Below are 22,121 nucleotides of genomic sequence, written 5' to 3' on the forward strand. Positions count from 1 at the left end.
CTCACTAGTGATGATTCTCAGGCTGTCCTCAGGAGATGAATTTCACTGCACCTTTTTCTAGCAGGGCTTCTTACAAAGCCCTGATTTCTCCTGCTGCTAAAACTGCCTGAGGGGGTGTTGGGCCTTCTTCCTCCTGGCTTTCATTTTACTGCATCTGAAAGGACCCAGAGAGGGCCCAGAAACAGAAGGTGGGGACAGATGGGCTTCCCACCAGAGAGCCGGAAAGAGACAGGGGGAGGAGTATGAGGTGGTTTTTAAGGGAAAAAAGTCTTCCTGGAAGAAAATAAGTGACTGGGTGCCCATCTTCTCTGCAAGGAAGAGGAGGAGTAAGAAACGTGAGGTGAGAATCAAGCCACCAACAAGTTAAGTATTGATCCCTCAGGCGTCAGGCGGGGTGTGGGATCCTCAAAAGGCGTTAGGTCGTCCCTCCTATGGGGCGCTTACAGTTGGGGAGGTGGCATGTACACAGGAAGGTACTGAGCAAGGCGTGTGGCTGTAACAGCTCCGACGGGAGGCCACAGCCGTCGTTAACAGGTGGTGGAGAAAGGAGAGGGCCCAGGGGGCTCAGGTGTCACAGCTGTAGTGGTCGCAGGACACAGTTATCGCTCCCAGGACTGGGGAGCAAGGGGAAGAGGTTGGCATTAAACGGTCGAGGCTTGGAGGAGGGGCCCTGTAGAGGGATGCTGCCATCTCAGGGCTCAGTGAGCTGGTGCTGGGAGTGTGGAAAACCGCAAATGAACCGCACTGCTGGGACCAGCTGTTGCTGCCAGAGCAAAGCTGCGTTGCTGTGGTTTCTCTAACAGGAAGGGCCACGTCTCCTTTTTCCCCTCCAGCCTTGCGGTCTCCCTCTCACGCTGCCTTCAGCAGCTTCCCGGCCCCAGCAGCACAGGGCAGTCTGGGTGGGTAGGGGCTGAGAGTTAACAACAGCTCTGCCACCTTTGTGGCTGGTCCGCATCCGTAAGCACTCTTCTGTGCATATTTGAACTTCATAAGAGCAGCTTTATGCTTCCATGTAACAAGACGCAACTACTTTTCTTTCCTTCTTTTTTTTTTTACATTTTTCGGCTGCGCCACGAGGCATGTGGGATCTTAGTTCCCCGACCAGGGATCGAACCCGCGTCCCCCTGCAGTGGAAGCGGAGAGTCGTAACCACTGGACCGCCGGGGGAGTCCCAAGACGCAACTACTCTTTACACAAAGATGATCTTACCCTCCCCCCAACACGAGACACTGCAAACAGTCATTGTTCCAGGTCTGAGAGACCGTCACGTCTGTTTCTGGGCTGTGTTCATTACCCCTCAGACTGGCTTGGTGGGTTGTAACGGGCAGCTCAGGCCGCATGGTCACTTGATTCCCCTGATTACGTAGCTGGAGCTGTTCCTCAACAGAAGAAGGGTTATCTGTAAAAGGAGTCACGGTTCTGTTCCAACACCCTGGAGTCTGCATGGTGAGTCTCCCGTTGGAGCTTGCTGGAGGCTCCATACGGCGCTGTTTACAACAGATTATTTGAGTCTGACTGAATCTGCTCAGTCATAAAGCCCAGGTGGCAGCCCAGAGCTAAGTTTTTAATAAGAATCACACCACACAGAAGGACTTTCATCAGTTAAAGCTTTCCTCTGGAGTGAACTGTTACTCTATTTAGCCAGTTTAATTCCTTGGTCGGTTTTCTATACAATGCAATTCAATTTTTCTTCTATTTTCATTTTCACTTAAAAATATTTTCATTGAGATCATTGTTTTCCACGAGCTTTTGCCCTTGTGAGTTGTACCTTTTGCCCTTGTGGGCTTGCTTTTGTGGCTCTTACCTCCTCTGTGTTTATTTTCCCCAAGTCAAATTTCGCAGCTCAAAATCTAACTCATACCTAAATTTGAGTAATTTTTTAACTGGTCAGTTTTCTGTTAATTCTAACAAAACACAAAATGGATAGAAGACTAATAGTTTGTATTTCTTAGCATTCTTGTAAGGAAATTGTGAGCAAGTTCCCTTGGATATTCTTGCATCACTTTATGTCTAAGTTTGGGCTATTGCTTCTAGTCACATTTCATTCTGATAACCTTTGCACGTGCACCGTCTCACAGTTGGCAAATCAAAGAGTTAAACATCCTCAAAATATGCCTGCTTTGCGCAATTATGATGGATAGTAAGCAGATGTTTGGAGGGGGGAGGATTCGGAAGGCTCCACAGAGTTCTTGAACTAGACCCTGAAGTTGGAGAAGGGTGTGGTTGGCAGGTGCAGAAAGGATGTGATGCTCAGCTCTGTCACTTCTATCAGGGCTTGAGCAAACGTCCACTTATTTGCTGCCATGTGCTGCACAGCCACTGCAGGCCTGGAACAGTGAGAGAGAGGGGAATGCTGGAGGCAGGGAGGAAACAGCCAAGCAGCTGCTGTAGTGGCCAAGGGAGCTTCATCAGAACCTGGGCAGAGGGACTTCCCTGGCGGTCCAGTGGCTAAGACTCCGCACTCCCAATGCAGGGGGTCCGGGTTCCACCCCTGGTCAGGGAACTAGATCCCATGTGCCTCAACTAAGACCTGGCGCAGCCAGATAAATAAATAAATAAATAAATAGTAGAGGGCTTCCCTGGTGGCGCAGTGGTTAAGAAAACGCCTGCCAACGCAGGGGACATGAGTTCGATTCCCTGGTCTGGGAAGATCCCACATGCCACGAAACAACTAAGCCCGTGTGCCACAACTACTGAGCCTGCACTCTAGAGCCCACAAGCCACAACTACTGAACCCGCGCACCACAACTACTGAAGCCCAGGGGCCTAGAGCCCATGCTCCGCAACAAGAGAAGCCACCACGATGAGAAGCCTGCGCACCTCAACGAAGAGTAGCCACAACTAGAGAAAGCCCGCGTGCAGCAGCGAAGACCCGATGCAGCCAAAAATAAATAAATAAATAAATTTTTAAAATAAATAAATAGCAGGGGAAAAAAAAAGAACCTGGCAGAGGCAGGGCAATGGAAATGCTGAGCCAGAATCAAGCCCCTTTGAGATACTTAAAGGCAGCCACGTATTCAAGAATCACTACAAGTCCTAAGCAGGATAAATAAAAACACACATAGAAATACCAAAATGGATGAAAACAAAATATGGAGAAAATCTTAAAAGTCACCAGAAGGGGGGGAAAAGAGGTTACTTTCAAAGGAACAGCAATAAGACTGACAGTCATCTTCTCAACAGAAAAATATAAACCAGAAGACAGTGGAATTAAATCTCCAAAGTGCTGAAAAGAATATAGCTGCCAACCTAGAATTCTATCCTTAATGAAGATATCCTTTAAGAATGAAGATGAGGACTTCCCTGGTGGCGCAGTGGTTGAGAGTCTGCCTGCCAATGCAGGGGACACGGGTTCGAGCCCTGGTCTGGGAAGATCCCACATGCCGCGGAGCAAGTAAGCCCGTGTGCCACAACTACTGAGCCTGCGCGTCTGGAGCCTGTGCTCCGCAACAAGAGAGGCCGCGACAGTGAGAGGCCCGCGCACCGTGATGAAGAGTGGCCCCCGCTTGCCACAACTAGAGAAAGCCCTCGCACAGAAACGAAGACCCAACACAGCCAAAAATAAATAAATTAATTAATTAATTTAAAAAAAAAAAGAATGAAGATGATGTAAAAGCAACTTTGACAACCAGAACTTGAGAGTATTTGTCACCAGCAGACCTTGTACTAAAGGAAATACTAAAAGGTGTTCCTCAGGAAGAAGGAAACGACCGCAGAAGCTAGAGACATAGGAAAAAATGGAGAGCAATTAAAATGGTAAGTACATGGATTGATATATATAGATATATAGATTACACACAGAGACCATTTAAGCATTATTAGCACTTTATAGTTTTAAAATATATAAAGAGAATTAAAATACACAACCATAGTAAAAGTTGGGATGAGGTAAATGAAGTTGAAGAATTCTAAGGGTTTGCATTATTTAAGATTAAAGTAACGCTTAATATTAGACTTTGATAAGCCATGGATGCATGTTATAATTTAATTTCTCATGTAACTATCCCCCAAATAATAGAAGTATAACTACCCAGATAATAGGAAGGAGGAAATTGAATAATAAAAAATCAATAATGGTAAAACAAGTCACTAGGAAAACATAATAATTATAAACTTGTGTGCATCTGATGTTCTAGCCTCAAAATTGATAGAACTAAAAGGAGAAATAGGCAAATCCATAATAAACTAGGAATTTTGTCACATCTTTTAGTATTAAAAGGACCAGAAAACCAATAGGGATACCGATGCTTTTAACAACATGATTGGCAAATGTCATAACTGAAATGTGTGGAACGCTACATCAAAAAACTGCAGAACACATTCTGAATTTTTTTTTAAATTTATTTATTTATGTATTCATTTTTTGGCTGCATTGGGTCTTCGTTGCTGTGCGTGGGCTTTTCTCTAGTTGCATTGAGCGGGGGCTACTCTTGGTTGCGGTGCGCTGGCTTCTCACTGCAGTGGCTTCTCTTGTTGTGGAGCACAGGCTCTAGGCGTGCGGGCTTCAGTAGTTGTGGCATGTGGGCTCAGTAGTTGTGGCTCGCGGGCTCTAGAGCGCAGGCTCAGTAGTTGTGGCACACGGGCTTAGTTGCTCCGCGGCACATGGGATCTTTCCGGACCAGGGCTCGAACCTATGTCCCCTGCATTGGCAGGCAGATTCTTAACCACTGCGCCACCAGGGAAGTCCCACATTCTGAATTTTTAAGTGCACGTGGAAGTTACCAACATTGACCATGTCGCTCTGATCCATAAAGCAAGTCTTTAAAAAAGTCAAAGGATTTAAATCCAAGCATAACATCTGATTATAGTGGAATCAAGTTAGAAGTCAATAATAAAAAACGATAATTAGAAAATATCTGTATTTTTGGAAACTGAGCAACATGCTTCTAAATAACTCATGGGTCAGAGAAGACATCACAATGGAAATCAGAAAACATTTTGAACTGAATGATAATGATAATACTCTTTAGTATAAGGTGCAATAAGAGTTATACTTAAATGGGAAAACATATGTGTTAACAAGGAAGAAATGCTAAAAATTGTTATATAAACATCCATCTCAGGAACTTAGAAAAGCAAATTCAACATAAAGAAAGTAAAAGGAAGGAATAACCCAAAGAAGTAAAAGCAATAATAAAGAGCAGAAATCAATGACATAAAAAACAAACAAACATACAATACAACTATCAAAACCAAGAGCTGATTCTTTTAGAAGGTTAATAAAATGGATAAACTCCTAGAGAGTTTATTTCATCAAGAAAAAAGAAAATACAAAGGATATCTGGAATGTGAAAGGGAGCCACAACTACAAATCCTACAGTCTTTATAAGGATTATAAGTGCCACTCTTAGGGATATAGCCAAGGGAATTGAAAGCAGGGATTCAAACATATTTGTATACCCATGTTCATAGCAGCATTACTCACAATAGCTAAAAGGTAGAGGCAACCCAAATGTCCATCAACAGAAGAATGGATAAACAAAATGTGTTTATATAGACAGCAGGAACATTATCCAGCCATCAACAGGGATGAAATTCTGATACATGCTATAACATGGATGAACCTGAAAACATTAAGTAAAATGAGCCAGACTCAAAAGGACAAATATGGTATGATTTCACTCATACAAAATATCTAGAACAGAGATAGAAAGATAGAGATATCATAGAGATAGAAAGTAGATTAGAGGTTACCAGGAGCTGGAGGGAGGGGGGATGGGAAATTGTTGCTTAGTGGTTACAAAGTTTCTGTTAGGGGTGATGAAAAAGTTTTGGATATAGATAGTGGTGACGGTGGCACAACATTGTGAGTGTACTCAATACCACTGAACTGTACACCAAAATGGTTAAAATGCCATTTTCATGTTATGTTAAAAATTATAAGTGGATAGGGAATTCCCTGGTGGTCCAGTGGTTAGGACTCTGCACTTTCACTACCGAGGGCCTGGGTTCAATCCCTGGTCTGGAACTAGGATCCCAACAAGTCGCACAGTGCGGCCAAAAAAAAAAAAATAGAAAGAAAATAAGTGGATCTTATGAACAACTTTATACCCCCAAATTTTTAAATTTAGAGGAAATGGACAAATTCCTAGGAAAACACCATTTACCAAAATTGACACAAGAAGAAATAGACAACATAATTCCTGAAAGAAATTGAATATGTAATTAATAACCTTTCCACAAAAGATTTTCTGGGCCTAGGTGGGGTTTTTTGTTTTTGTTTTTTTTTTGTCTGAGCGGCATGTGGGATCTTAGTTTCCTGGCCAGGGATCAAACTCGTGTCCCCTGCAGTGGAAGCGTGTAGTCTTAACCACTGGACCACCGGGGAAGTCTCCAGTCCTAGGTGGTTTTACCAGTGAATTCTACCAAACATTTAAGTTAGAAGTAATATCAATCTTATTATTCCACATAAGTGATAAAGAACACTTCCCAACTTGTTTTATGAAGCTATCATACCTTAACACCAAAACTTGATAGGGACATTACATAAAAGGAAAATTACAGGCCAATCTCATTCGTGATCATAGTTGCAAAAATCCTAAGAAAATAGTAGCAAATTGAATCCAGCATATATTAAAAGCACAGCATGTTATGACCAAGAAGTGTTCATTCCAGAATGCAAGGTTCATTTAATAGTTGAAAATCGATAAATATAAATTCACCACATCAGCAGAATAAAAGAGGCAAAGCTTATAATCATCTCAAATGATGCAGAAGAAGAATTAGATAAAAGTCAACAACCATTCCAGATAAAATCTCTTAGCAAACCAGGAAGAAAAGGGAGTCTACAGAATCTGATACAGGTATCTACAAAAAACTTAACAGCAAACATCATACTTAATGGAAAAATGCTGAAAATGTTTCCTCTGAGATAAGGAAATGAGAGAAGGATGTCTTCTGTTTACCATTCCTATCCGATAAGTGGAACCAAGCTAACTTTTTGGAGTAAAAGAGTGATATATTGTAAACTTTTCAAGGCATATATCCTGTCGGGCTGGAAGGACTGGGAAACAGAAACACTGACAAGAAACTATCACAGTGATAAGAGTCTTCCGCTGCATTCATCCCTTTTTTCCTTCTCAGGGTCAGAACCACAGTGGGAAGCAACAATCTTTAGGATGACCAATCAGATAACGTTTGGATCACTCAACTTCAGATCAAGGAGCCTTGAAGTATCTTCTACAACAACCCTGTTGATTCACAAGAGAACCATGGTCCCGAGAGATTAAACCAGTTGCCCAAGATCCCACTGCCACTTAGTTACCATCTTCCCTCTCTGGTTGGTAATGTGAGTCCCCCAAGTCCACTGCAAGGGGCCCCAGGTGCAGCAGTGGCTCCGCCTCTTGGGATGAAGGCTCTGGAGCAAGGAATCTCTTGGGCGGGGCAGAACGCATCAGCACTGCAGCGTGTCCGGTGGCACGCCTTTTGCCCTACTGACATCACAATCAGAATGCTGGGGCTGGTCACGGTTGAATTGTGACATCAGGGAGCAAAATTGCAGGCAGTGTCGAGGAGGGGGGCCAACTTGATGGGGAGACCGCAAAACAGCAGCCAAAGGGAAAGGTGAGAAGGTGGTCATCAAACCTCAAGAGATGTAAAGGGCTGGGGTGAGGGCACACTGGACTGATGGGGCTCCTCCCCGCACTGGTGAAGTGCGGGCAAGGCCCCTACGCCTGAATGCCCAAGGGTTCTTTTTTCTCCCTCCGTAGGGCAGCCAAGCCTCTGGCTCTTCTTGACATACAGAGAGTTTCACGTGAGTAGTTGTGCTTTGACCTTTCTTCTGAAGGGCCAAGGAAGTGGTTCCTTTCCCGTGTCACGACGTGACTTCTTCCATCCACCTTCTCATCCAGGAATTAGAACAGGGACAAGGAGAAAACAAGCCCCAATTTATGCCCCCATGTGGGTTGACCGATGGCACAGTCCCTGTACCCCATGGGCAGACAGCTGCTTCCGAGGGAAGAACTGGTGTATCTCTCAAAGGGCCCCACAACTCCTGCCTTGGCTTCAACACAGCTTTGCTCTATCTTTCCAGGGCCAGTCCAGGACCAAGTCCCAGCCCTGCAGCCCCCTGCCCAGCCCTCAAGACCTCCCCAAGGCCAGTTCCTGATGAATGACAGCAACAATCTCCCCACATTGGAGGGCCAAGTCCTCTGCCCCGTTTGCCTGGGGGTGTTCCGCAGCCCGGTCACTACCGCCTGCGGGCACAACTTCCGCAGGACCTGCCTCCAGGGCTTCTGGGACCACCAGGCAGCTGTGGGAGAGACGCTCTGTTGCCCCCAGTGCCGAGAGAGCTTCCCCTCCAGGCCTCGCCTCTGCGAGAACGTCACCCTGGAGGAGATGGTGACCTGTTTCACCCAGGCCGAGGGCCAGGCCTTGGGGGCCTCACAGAACCTGGCCGGGCCCAGAGACGTGCCCTGCGACTTCTGTGCCCCAGAGAAGCTCAAGTCAGTCAAGTGCCTGCAGTGCATGGCCTCCCTGTGCGAGAAGCACCTGCGCCGCCACTTCGAGGGCCAGGTGTTCCAGGGCCACCAGCTGCTGGAGCCCGCGTGGGACCTCAAGAGCCGGCTGTGCCAGAAGCACCGCAAGCTACAGAGGCTGTACTGCCGCACGGAAGGCTGCTGCGTGTGCGGGGCCTGCCTGCTGAAGGAGCGCAGGAACCACGACACCATCCCCCCGGAGGAGGAGCGTGGCAGCAAGGAGGTGAGGCCGGAGCTGGGGGGCTGCGGGGAGGGGGGGGAGGAGCCCGGGCACTCGGGAGTCCTCCTGGAACGTGAAAGTCTCTCAGAAGCTCCGGGCACACCTTTCCTCGGAGGAAAGTTATGCAGCCATTACAGCGATGGTCACGATGGGGCTTCCCTGGCGGTCCAGTGGTTGACACTCCGCACTTCCACTGCAGGGGGCACAGGTTCCATCCCTGGTCTGCGAACGAGGCTCCCACATGCGGCGCTGCGTGGCCAAAAAAAAAAAAAAAAGATGGTCACGAGCGTCCTGCCAGGACATGAAAAGTGCTGGCAAGTTGAATGAATAAGGATCCAAAATTATTTGTGATGAATCCTATTTAAATTTTTTTTGCACAGAAAAAGGAAAGGCTGAAAGAGAACATATCAAAATACAAACATGTCATGTTCAGTTGGGCAAATTCCTTCCTTTTTTCTTATTTATTTATTTATTGATTGATTGATTTTTTGGCTGTGCTGCATCTTTGTTGCTGCGCGCGGTCTTTCTCTAGTTGTGTCGAGCGGGAGCTACTCTTCATAGCGGTGCACGGGCTTCTCATTGCGTTGGCTTCTCTTGTTGAGGAGCATGGGCTCTAGGGCACATAGGCTTCAGTAGCTGTGGCACACAGGCTCAATAGTTGTGGCTCATGGGCTCTAGAGTGCAGGCTCAGTAGTTGTGGCGCACGGGCTTAGTTGCTCCGCGGCAGGTGGGAATCTTCCCAGACCAGGGCTCGAACCCATGTCTCCTGCGTTGGCAGGTGGATTCTTAACAACTGTGCCACCAGGGAAACCCCCTTTTTTCTATTTTCAAATTTTGTTTACTGTATTTGTATTGATTTTACAATGGAATACTTATGTTTTAGACATTCTATCATGTATATTCTAGAACTGTGCTATTCCAACGTAGCCACCTGTTGATGGTCCCTGGCAAGAATGGAGCTTGTGCGGGAATGTAAGCCAACTCATCACACTCTTCAGTTCAGCTGATGCTTTTCTCATAGCAAGACTTTCTCAACAAAGGAAGCAGCGCGTTGATTTACAGTCTGGCAGGAGCTTCTTCTTTTGTTGTGGGTCAACAACAGTTCATAGACAGGCCCTTGGAATAGCACTGTCCTCTAGTAGATTGTAAAACATGACAATGCCCACCTCTGGAATAGGTGAGACTAAAGGCTTATGTGGAACTTGGAAACATAATGCTGCCTGGGCCTGGCAGCGCTGCCCAGGGAGCCAAGGTCTCCATATCTGATGGGCCCCTCCTCGCCCCACTGCCTCTCAGGCTTCTCAAGTCACTGAACCCTCCACAGCAGCTTCTTGTGATCTGAAACCCAATGGTCATCACTGTCAGGAACAAAGAACCTAAGAACGAGGAGAGAGTCTCTCAGGGAGTGAGAGAACAGGAGCGGAGGGGTGGCCCTCAGGGAATTCCCTGGTGGCCCAGTGGTTAAGACTCCGCAGTTCCATTGCAGGGGGCACGGGTTCGATCCCTGGTCGGGGAACTAAGATTTCGCATGCCATGCCACGTGGCCCAAAAAAAAAAAAAAAGAGGGGTGGCCCTGGGCCATCTACCCTTCAGCTCTGCCCATCCTCATTCTCATTCAAACCTCTTAAGAATGTAAGAGGTGAGGACTTCCCTGGTGGCACAGTGGTTAAGAATCCACCTGCCAGTGCAGGGGACATGGGATCGATCCCTCGTCCGGGAAGATCCCACATGCCGCGGAGCAACTAAGCCCGCGAGCCACAACTACTGAAGCCTGTGTTCCCTAGAGCCCATGCTCCGCAACAAGAGAAGCCACCGCAATGAGAAGCCCATGCACCGCCATGAAGAGTAGCTCCCGCTCGACGCAACTAGAGAAAGCCCGTGCGCAGCAACGAAGACCCAGCGCAGCCAAAAAATAAATAAATAAATAAAATTGATCCTTTAAAAAAAAAAAAAAGAATGTAAGAGGTGCGTCTCTTCTGGGCCTGATGTGGGGCTGCTTACAGAAGGGCTTCTGCTAGGGCACCTCTCTGAATCAGTGGCTCTCTCCTCTTCCACCCCACCCTCTCACCCCAGATCGAGGTTCGGAAGGTCCAGGCCAACGTGGAGAACCAGATGCTGATCATCACCTCTGACAGCCAAAAGCACCGGGGCTAGGTGGCTTTTCTCTCGGTAAGGTTGGTCCACCCCCAGCCCCGGCCCAGGCTGAGGGGACCTCTCAGGGCTTGGAGGGAATGGGGTGAGGCCAGGAAGACAGAGAAGGGATGCCTAGGCAGAAGACAACGGCGGTACTGGCGTGGGGCTCAGAGATGCCTCTCTATACGCCCTTCCACTTCCAGAGCGACCAGCAATTTCTGCAGGCAAGGCCCCACCCTACCCCCACCTCTGCCCCAAGCCCATCACAACCTCCACTAGGCCACAGTGGCTGTGCCTTTGACATCCCTAACCTAAGATGTCCAGAAAACCAGGCGGAGGGGAGAAAGATGTCCAGGTTTGAACATGGGCAGCTTTTCCACCTGCCCCATGGTTCTGAGGACCGCTAAGCCCCTGGCGTAAGCAGGAGTTCCTGGAATCTGCTTGGGGCCTGGCTAACAAGTGGTATTGCCAGCCCCGCCCTGCACGCAGGAGTTCCCCAGTCTGAAGCACTTCCCGGCCTGCGTGGAACCCCTGATGGGCACCAACTGTGAGGAGAAGCAGAGCTTCCTCCAGCTGCCAGAGACCTTGGCAGAGCTCCAGACCCGGCTGGTGGACGTGGGTCTCAGCTTCATCAACCAGCTCTTCCTGAAGGGTTAGTTAGTACCTGGTTGCCTGGGACTCCTGGAGACTGACCTGCATTCTGGGTGTGGGACGGCCCTACAGGGCAGTGGTTGGGATCCCGGGCACTTGTAGAGAACCCTGCCTGTCTGTGTGCACCTTCCCCAGGTAACTCAACCTCCTGGAAGCCCATGCCTCTCTCTGGAAAGATGCTGGGCTGTGAAAGTGTCCTCAGCAAAGCCCCTCCATCTTCCCCAGGCAGCAAGATGAACTCCTATGAGGTGCTGCCCCCAGCTGTGGACAGGGAAACACTTCTCAAGTGTGAGTCCTCAGTACTGGGGTCCAGCCCCAGGGGTGGGAAGGAAAGGAACAGGGCCCTTGGGTGCCTTGACTTACTGAGCCCCACCTCCATTCAGGCCAGGGCTCCAGAGAGGTGCCAGCTCTCTCCTGCCCTGACCTCGCACTCTGGACTGGAGACCTCGGAAGGACTCGGCCCGTGACTCCAGGGCCCCGATAGGAAGGGGAGAAGGCTGTCCTGTCCCAGCCCCATGGGTGGGCAAGGCCTCACCTACCACCCAGAGGCCGGCTCTGCAGCCCCCCGTGGCCCTGATATGGCACAACCTCTGCCCTCAGCTGGGTGCCTGCTGACCTCCCCTGGACTTTAGCCAAGCCAGCTTGGATGACCCAGTCCATTTCTTCCTCAGCCAGTTTCCCTTTTCATTTAATGTCCCTGCAGCCCCTCTCCCAGGCTGGGCTAGGGGCCAAGTGATTCTCTAAGAAATCATCGGTGATTTCTCTGAGATCTCCAGGGTCAAGGTTGCATTGCCTTTGATGAACCCTTCTGAGCTACCTCCTCTAGGAGCTCTTGACTCTCCCTCAGTCCCACTCAATCGTGTGTCCTGAACAAACAAAAAAGGAGATCATGTTAGGGTTTTGCGGGGGTGGGGGCAGATAGGAGGACTCTTGGTTCTCAACTTCTCTAGGAAGGCAGACCTTTGGACAGCACCCAACTCATCATTCCTCCGGACTATGTCAGCACCCCCAGGGGGCCACAGTTGGAGACTTAAAGAGGCGGGTATAGAGGGGCCACTCCTGGGAGCTGGGGGTGGAAGCATTCGGTGACTTCTGTGCAGAAGCCATGCGGCTTCGGCCCCTCCCCCCTCCGGGCCTCCAGCGCTCCGCGCCCGGGGCCAATGACCCTGGCCTCCTTTCCCGTCCCCCTTGCCCCAGGTTATTGCAGCCTGAACCTCGACCCCGCCGCGGCCAGTGAAGAGCTGTTCCTGCTCAAGGAGGCCCCCTCGGTGCTGAACCTGGGCACCCTCCTGGAGCCCCGCGCCGCGGCGGCCCCGTCCCGGCGGCTTCAAGCAGTGGCCGCAGGTGCTGTGCTCGCGCGGCCTGGCGGAGGGCTGCCACTACTGGGAGGCCGAGGTGTCTGACTCGTGGGTGTGCCTGGGCGTCACCTACCGCCGCAGCCCCCCGCCCAGCGGCCGCCCGCGCCGCAACATCATCTACCTGCTGGGCCGCAGCCCCTACTCGTGGTGCCTGGAGTGGGACTCGCTCAGCTTCTCCGTGCGGCACAACGACACGCAGACGGTCTGCACGGCGGCCAGCACCGCACGCTCGGCGTGGCGCTCGACTGCGGCGCCGGCTGCCTCTCCTTGTACGGCGTGGCGGGCGACGTGAGCCTCCTCTACCGCGTCCTGGCCGCCTTCCTGGAGCCGCTCTACCCCGCGGTCAGTCATGGTCAGCAGCGGCGCCTCGGTCACGCTCAAGCAGCGCCCGGAGGCGTAGGCGGCGGCCAATAAAGCTGGACTCGAGCGCTGGCTGGCCCGCTGGGAGGGGCGCGCCGGGGAGGGTGGCCGGCCCGCGGGGACCCCCGGCCCGTGGCTGAGGGGTGGGCGGCGAACCTGCCTCCCGACCCGCTGCCTGGACTTGACCTGCGGCGCCTGCCCAGTGGTCCCGGGAGGTCCTGGGAATCCCAGAAAACAAGCCGACCCCTCTGGCCTCACCGTCACGGGAGAAGGGCTCTAAACCAGAATGGAGAGCCCCCGGGACTGGGGACAGCCCTGTGGCCTCCGGGGTGGCGGGGGGGGCGGTTCCTGACCAGGATGCACGGCCTCCCCCGCCCTTGAGTTCCCAAACCCCATCAGAGGTTCTCCAGGTCGGTCCTGGCTACTCAGCACCAGGGCCTTGTTGCCCAAGAATGGGCGGGGCTCGGACCCTGTGGCTTCTCTCCGGCTCCTCCCCCACAGCTGGCCAGACTTGAGAGTTGGCACCTGACCCACCGGGGTAGAGGTGTTCTGTCTGTGTTACTGGCTTAATTGGAGGCTGGGAAGTTAAGCCAAGGAATCCAGGACTATCCCAGACCCCACCCCCCCCGAAAAAAAAGGCGAGGGCCTAGGTCCAGGCGGGGCTGGGGCCCCTGACCCTGCCGTCCAGCAGACTTTCTCACACAGCAGGTGATTTACAGCATGGAGAGGGTGTGGAACTGAGGCTGTCCGGGCGGGAAAACCTTAACAGCCCTGCACCCTCCCCGGTGTTCCTGAAAGCTGTTTTCCCCGCCCCCGTCCCTAAGCGGACGGCACTCAGCTCCCGTGGGTAGCACTGCCCGAAAGCAAAGGGGCTTCGTCCACATCCAGGCCTCTGCCATCTGACCTGCCCAGCAGCGTGTGTAGAAGTCAGCAGGAGAGGCTGGGCCTGGGCTGGGCCCCTGCCCTGCGACCCTGGCAGGAGTGTGACTGGGGACCCGGCCCCTCTGGGGAGGCAGCCTGGGCATTTCCAGCCTCAGCCAGTTACTTGTTCCTGCAGCTTCTCAGGTGAGGGCCTCGGTAAGGTTAATGATTGACTCTGAAGAGGAAATGATACAAGTCACAGGGGAGAAAATCCCTGGGGCAACGTCATCCAGAACCAGGGTGTGCCTGAACTCCATCCCCGCCTGGCCTGTTCTCGGAGACATTGGTGACCCTAGTTTCTCACTGGGGGGGGGCCGTCATTGTGGAGCCTGGCAGGGCGGCCGCGCAGCAGGTGTTGGGTGCACTCTGACGGCCTCGCGGGATGGGGGGCCCTTTGGCTGCCTTGAGCCTGGGCTGTGGCTCATGTCGACCTTCCTCCCTGGAGGCTCCGCTCAGCACCAGTCCAATCACTTTCATCCTCACAGGCTGCTACTGGTGTGGATGGGTAGGAATGAAATCTAAACTTTTTCCCTTTGTTCAACAGAAAGCTTGCACGCCAAAATGCTTAAATCTTGCCTCCTCGCCCCCAAAATCTGTTCCTCCTGGGCAAGAGGCTGCACACTTCCTAATCTATGGGCTGAGGTCAAGAAATGCTGAGGGGACTTCCCTGGTGGCGCAGTGGACAAGATTCCTTTGCTCCCAAAGCAGGGGGCCTGGGTTCGATCCCTGGTCAGTGAACTAGATCCCATATGCATGCTACAACTAAGATTTCGCCTGCCACAACTAAGGAGCCGGCAAGCCGTAACTAAGGAGACCGCCTGCCACAACTTAAGACCCAGTGCAACCAAATAAATATTAAAAAAAAAAAAATGCTAAGAAGGTAACTGTGTAGCTGCGTGGATCTGAGTCCTTCCCCATCAGGGAGCTGACAAGGGGGGCTACCCTCGCCAGCTCCTCCTGGTTCTGAGGGACACTTCACATGGTGTGTGTTGCTGGAACGGTGATGCCCTCAGGCACACATTGGTGTGAAATCCGTATCAGAAGCATGTCATTTGTTTTCTTAAACAGTTCCTGATTTGAAGTTCCTAGGCCCCTAGGGACCCACAATGGTAGTTCTGGGGGTCGTCAGATACTTGCCAATATTTCAAAAAGCCAAATGGCAAGTAGGCCTGCATGTCAGTGAGGTTGGCCAGCAAATCAAAATGTCAGGGTTCCTGGCTCAGAATTTGCCTCCTGGGGGAAAATATCAAAGCGGGAGCTTCGGGGTGCAGGATCAGCCAGTGCTGATAATCCACATTGGTGAATCCTGGCCTTGCCATTTCCCCCACTGTGCAGAGAGCAGGGAGGGGACTGTCCCTGGAATGCCACCCACACACTTCTCATGCCTTCCTGCTCCTGCCTTAGCACTCAACTAATGTGTTTTTTAGGGACTTCCCTGGTGGCGCAGTGGTTAAGAACCAGCCTGCCAGTGCAGGGGACACGGGTTCGATTCCCTGGTCCGGGAAGATCCCACATGCCGCGGAGCAACTAAGCCCGTGCACCACAACTACTGAGCCTGCACTCTAGAGCCCGCGAGCCACAACTACTAAGCCCACGTGCTGCAACTACTGAGGCCCACGCGCCTAGAGTCCGAGCTCGGCAAAAAGAGAAGCCACTGCAATGAGAAGCCCACGCACTGCAACGAGGAGCAGCCCCCGCTCGCTGCAACTAGAGAAATCCCGCGTGCAGCAATGAAGACCCAACGCAGCCAAAAAATAAATGCAAAAAAAAAAAAATTTTTTTTTTTAATGTGAATCCAGACAGGCTGTAAACTAATCTGTCCCCAAGGATTATTCCACTTAAAAAATTCCCATGTTATTCCTTACAAGAAGACTATGTTCCTGTATTACTTGGATAATTTTTAAATTAACCTTTTTGCATATTCTATAAAAGTAATTTTGCTTTTTTTTAAAGAATAATCTGTATTTTTTTAAAAATATTTATATTTGGCCATGTCGGGTCTTAGTTGTGGCCCACAGAATCTTTCATTGCTTCTCTCTAGTTGTGGCATGCAAGCTTAGTTGCCCCGCTGCATGTGGGATCTTAGTTCCCCAACCATGGATCGAACCTCTGTTCTCTGCATTAGAAGGCAGATTCTTAACCACTGGACCACCAAGGGAATTCCAAAAGTAACTTTGCTTTTATTTAACAAACACATAGTTCCTACTACATGCCAGGCCCTGTTCATGGCAAATGAAATGTTCATGGCAAATATGAATTCATTTAATCCTAACAACCCTATAAATAGGTATTAATTCTCCCCATTGTATGCAGGAGGAAACTGAGGATGAGAGGCTAAGTGGCTTGTCCCAAGGTCTTGAAGGTACATAAATTGGAGAGCCAGGATTTGAACCCAAACAGTCTGCTTTTTCAATCACTATGCTATACCACCTCTTCAATAACACATTCATTATAGAAAATGTACACAATATAGAAACACAAAAGAAAATAAAATATTCCTATCATGATCCTACTGAGGCAGGAGATAGGTGGGCCCCAAGCTAGACATTTATAACTGGCCTCCTGTTCACACTTCTTGGGGTGAGAAGAAGATGGGCTCCAGGCCACACATTCATTACCAGCCCCCTGTTTACATTTCCTGAGGCAAGAGACAAACGGGCTCCAGGACTACATATTTATGACCAGACTCCTGTCTATATTTCAAGATCTGCACTTCGATATAAGAAACAACCAGAAAAAAAAAAAAGAAACAACCGGAATAGGGTAGATAACCGGACATTGGACGCTTTTATGGCAGGGACAGAGAGGGGCTAAACCCTGTTAAAAGATCAAGAGGTCATATATTTCCCATCTTTGGGGCAAGGGAAACATTGCACATGTGCAGAAAGGCTCCTTGGGGGTCAAAGAGGAGGGAGCACCACCCCATAATATGTGATGCTAAGGCGGTCCCATAGGCCTCTGGGCTGTAATCCATCTTGGAAAAAGAGTTGTGCACGCATGTTGGGGCGGGTCCTAGGGCAGGGCAGGTGTGGTGGCTGGGATTCCTAGTTTTCATCCAGGCTACCCAGGTTCAATTCCTGGGCAGGGAATTAAGATCTCGCTTCATGCCACCACTCACTGCTGCCTCTCTGAGATCACTACTGCCTTCCCCCACAGATAACCTCTCCTGGAGAATTTCCTTGCAGTCTTTTTTTTTTTTTGGCCACGCTTTACGGCTTGTGGGATCTGAGTTCCCAGACCAGGGATCAAACCTGTGCACCCGACAGTGCAAGTCCTAACCACTGGACCACCAGGAAATTCCACCTTGCAGTCTTCTTTTCTGATACAGATGTAGATGTTGAAGATGTAGGTAGCTAAAAGATAGTTACAACTTGTATCGTGCATTTTCCAAAGTTACTTTCAAAATACAAAAATGGCTTGTTCACTCACTGGCTGCATAATATTACATCCTACACATCTGACCTATATCTTTGTTTTGTCTTTAACTCCTTCCCTGATTCCCTCTAGAGGTGGGTGGCAAGTGGCAACCCAGCCAAAGCCACAGATGTTGCTTCCTGGATGTTACCGCAAGTTTGACTCAGGAGGGGTAGGGTTAAAGTACGGAGCTGAAGGAGGCTGGCAGCAGCAACGGTTCCCCCCGTCGTCTCACCATCCCATCCCACAGGTGAGGACAGAGCGGGAAGCAGGATCAGATGGCAGGAGCCTAGGGAAGGAGCCTTAACCCTTCCCTCCCCCAGGAGAGGGTGTGCTCAGGCTGGAGGTGGAAGGGAGAGGATGTTTGCGGGAGCCTCTGGCAGAGGCCGTGCCTGGCGTGCAGTGGGTCCCTGATGGCTGTCAGGAGCATCTCACCCAAGAGAGCTTATGCTCAACTCCTCCCTCTTCCAGTGAGGAAGGCACCTGGTGGTAACCTGGACCAGGTCCCATCAGCTCAGGAGAGGTGGACACTCTCCAGCCTTCCCTGCTAGCCCAATCCCACCCCACCCCACCCCCGCTCCTTGCCAAACATCAGTCTTCAGTAGTTTTCATGGGCTTCATCACCAGCCCCCACTCCATTCTACTCTCCAAAGCGCTTGCCTCCTGGCCTTTGCACCTGCCATCGGCCCTGCTGGGAGACCTCTTCCACCCTCATTCCCTTCCTTACTCCTCCTCATTACTTATTATTTTGTCCTCCTTAGTCCTTAAGTCTCAGCTAAGACGTGCTGCGTCACAGCAAGCCACTCTTGAACCCTCCTCTCCCTAAGCCAGGTGGGCTTCCCCCTCTCCTGCCATCACCTCTGCATGCATCCCTCCTCGCACCCACCTTGTTTAATGTGGGAATTCTCCATCAGACCAGCGCCAGGCTGGGTATTTCATCTCTGTCTCCATTGCTTAACACATCCCTGCCACATAGCAGGTGCTTAATAGACGTTGACCCAAGGACTGAAGGAACCCCTGGAGGGTGGGAGGCCACTCAGATCCTTTCCTGGGTCAGGCCAGGCTGGGTGCAAGTGGCCCAGGCATGGCTGTTCACCTGCTTCCTTCTCCCTTTGCCATCCGTTTGCTCCCTCCTGAAGCCAGGTCCACGCACCCACTGCATCCAGATAGATGCAAAGGACCTGCCTATTCCTCCCGAGTTTCCATCTCGATCTCCCCTCTAGCCTGAAGGTTCTTCTTTTTTATATATATATATATAAATTTATTTATTTTTGGCTGCGTTGGGTCTGCATTGCTGCGCACGGGCTTTCTCTCGTTGCAGCGAGCAGGGGCTACTCTTTGTTGTGGTGTGTGGGCTTCTCATTGCGGTGGCTTCTCTTGTTGTGCGGGCTTCAGCAGTTGTGGCATGCTGGCTCAGTAGTTGTGGCGCATGGGCTTAGTTGCTCCGCGGCATGTGGGATCTTCCCAGACCAGGGCTTGAACCCATGTCCCCTGCACTGGCAGGCGGATTCTTAACCACTGCGCCACCAGGGAAGTCCCGCCTGAAGGTTCTTTGAGGCTGAGGACCCTCCAGCAGGTGTGTGAGGGGAGAGACACAGACCGCTCCAGCCTCTGTTTCCTGATCTATAGAAAGGGATGGATTGGGATTTCCCTGGCGGTCCAGTGGTTAAGGCTCCGCACTTCCAATGCAAAGGGCGTAGGTTTGATCCCTGGTCAGGGAACCAAGATCCCACATGCTGTGCAGTAAGGCCAAATGAATGAATGAATAAATAAATAAATAAAATAACAGATTTTTTAAAAAAGCATGGATCGAGATATCACCCATATTTGCTGAAGATTATACGACTCCCAGGGCTTCTCAAGCCAGGTGGTTAGGGAATGGGGGGCGTTTCAGGTAGAGCCAGGCCTAGGGTGAAGCAAGTGAGACCCTCACCAAGGGCACGGCATTTAAGAGCAGGTGCCAAAAAACTCAGAAATCAAAATAAATGATATTTGAAGGCGACATATGGCAACATCAAAATTAATGCAGAAATCCATGGTAGACAGAATATCAAAATTGTAAATAAAGACCCATCTTTTGGGAATTCCCTGGTTGTCTAGTGGGTAGGACTCCGCTCTTTCACCACCAGGGGTGTGGTTCAGTCCCTGGTCAGGGAACTAAGATCCCGCAAGCCGCACAGCGTGGCCAAAAAGAAGAAGAAGAAAAAGACCCATCGTTTATGACCTGACCCATTGCTTGTACTACCTGCTCCATAACCCTCGCACTAATCCCAGCCCTGATTCCAACAAAATTGTACTCATGAAACCAAGTGACCACTCCATTGGCCATACTTTATTGGTTTGATTTTCTAGAAATGTTACCTTTAAATTATTATTAGGTTATCATTTATCTGGATTACTGAGTTTTGCTGGTGTCCCAGTAGATTTTGAGCTCCAGGCAAGTGCTTCACTCATCTCACCCCAGACGGGGTGTCACATGTCTGGAATTTAGTAGCTGGATCAGGGCGAGGTGTCAGGGGTGCCAACTGTCCTGCAAGCTCAGAACAGTCAGGCCGCCAACGCCTGTAGCGCCCCGTTGTTAGTAATGTGTATGTACGCCGATGCTTCAAATGATGAGTTAAATAATGTTTGCTTAGCCGCTCAGCCTTGCCAACATCACAGTCAAAGTGTCAGAAGCCCAAGCACACCCATTAAAAGGCTTCTGGTTCCCTGCCAAGTGTTTCTGAAAGCTGAATCTTCTTCATTTACAGCTACAGATGCTTCCTGCCTGGAGAGTACGAGCCTTGGTGCCTTTTGTGTTTTACATGCAATTGGAGATGACACCAATGATTAGGTTTCTGCCCAGTTTGTTCCCATGCTCCACAGATGTGTCTTGCGTGGCTCCTGTGTGCCAGGCACAGGGCTCCTGGGAGGAGAGGGGCGGAGGGGGTGGTGGGAAGCAAGATAGACCCAGTCTCTGCCCTGGCGCAGCTTGGGGGGTAGAGGGGACAGACCCTAAATTCAGTCATGGTGGTGAGTGTATCTAGCCACACACTGAGATTAAGGCTCCTCAGGGGAAGAGATGACCAAGGAGCCATCCCACACCAGGCGTCCCTAAAGAAAAGAAGTTGACCTGAGATGGGGAGGGTGTGCCAGGTGGAAGCGGGGTGGTGGCTGGTGGAGGGTGGAGACCGGTTTTATTGCCACATCATTACTGAGCTTGCACCATGGCAGTCCTCAGCAAACATGATGTGCTGGTTAAGCATCTGGACTCCAAAGCCAGATGTCCCGGGTTCAAATCCTGGCTCTGCCACTTGCAGCTGTGTGACCCTGAACAAGTTACTTAACCTCTCTGTGCCTTAGATCCATCATCTGAAGAAAAGCAAAATAACAATAGTACCCACCTCTGTATTTTAGGAAGCAAGGAGAATCCCAGCATGACTGGAGCTTGGGGAGAGAGGCTGAGAATGGCTGAAAATGAATCTGAGGAGGTGGGTGGAGCCAGATGGCACAGGGTCTTGTAAACAGCCTCTTTGGACTTTAGGGTTTATCCAGGATCAGTGGGAAGAAACTGCGGGGTTTCAGCAGGAGGTAGCTGAGCGGATCTGGACAGAGCGCCGGCCTGGAGGAGGGAGGGGAGCATCAGTTAGAGCGGGAGGAGTGGTCAGGAAGCTGATGCAGCCGCTCAGGGAGAGATAAAGACAGCCCGCTCTGGGCTGGGCGGGGTGGACGGAGATGCTGCAGGTATGAAGGGCCAGGAGGCAGCATTGGATTAAGTGTGTGTGTTGGCGGGGGTGGGGGACGGGGGGTTGGAGAGGGCGGGCCAAGGGGAGGGAAAGGGCCCCAGCGGCCCCAGTCTTCTATGCGGAAGGCAGAACCATTCTCAAGGACGGGGGAATCCCAGAGACAGCAGGTTTACAGACAGCATGTTGAGTTCACTTTGTAAAATGATGCAATATTCGATATGTACAGAATAATTGATGTCAAATATACATAAGCAATGGACTGAAATAATAAACACCCAACTTGAAAAAAAAAAAAAACAATAGTACCCACCTCAAAGAGGATTTAGCGAGTACACTATGGCCCATCGCCTGTTTCTGTACAGCTTGTAAGCTAATAAAGATTGTTACATTTTTTTAATGGGGAAAAAAATCAAAAGAAGAATTAGATTTGGTGACACCTGAAAATTAAATTACATTCAGGGAATTCCCTGGCGGTCCAGTGGTTAGGACTCGGCGCTTTCACTGCCGGGGCCCGGGTTTGATCCCTGGTTGGGGAACTAAGATCCTGCAAGCCATGCAGCACGGCCAAATTAAAAAAAAAAAAGATAGATAGATAGATAGGTGACATTCAAATTTCAGTGCCCATAAATAAAGCTTTATTGGAACACAGCCATGCTCATTTGTTTTCATATTGTCTGTGGCTGCTTTTGCCCACGATGGCAAAGTTGAGTAGTTTCGACAGAGACTCTCTGGCTTGCAAAGCCTAAAATATTTACCTGTTGGCCTTGAAAAAGTGTGTAACTCCTGATTTAAATCAATATAAACACATGGTGGTGGACAGGGCCAAGCGGAGCAGTAGATGTGTAAGGAGAAGGAATAACCA

At 50.4% G+C, this 22,121-nt stretch overlaps 1 pseudogene across 1 annotated transcript; it reads left to right on the plus strand.

The window, feature by feature from the left end:
- The first annotated feature begins 28 nt into the window (after nucleotides 1-28).
- On the plus strand, nucleotides 29-21,300 carry LOC309619360 (E3 ubiquitin-protein ligase TRIM65-like; annotated as a pseudogene). The gene is made up of 7 exons (XR_014249838.1): nucleotides 29-8,700; nucleotides 10,771-10,866; nucleotides 11,034-11,121; nucleotides 11,291-11,482; nucleotides 11,617-11,769; nucleotides 12,679-17,784; nucleotides 20,285-21,300. The product of XR_014249838.1 is annotated as an E3 ubiquitin-protein ligase TRIM65-like (transcript).
- Nucleotides 21,301-22,121: the final 821 nt, after the last annotated feature.

The sequence above is a fragment of the Balaenoptera borealis genome, assembly GCF_965194805.1.
Source record: "Balaenoptera borealis genome assembly, chromosome: 20".
Taxonomy (NCBI): domain Eukaryota; kingdom Metazoa; phylum Chordata; class Mammalia; order Artiodactyla; family Balaenopteridae; genus Balaenoptera; species Balaenoptera borealis.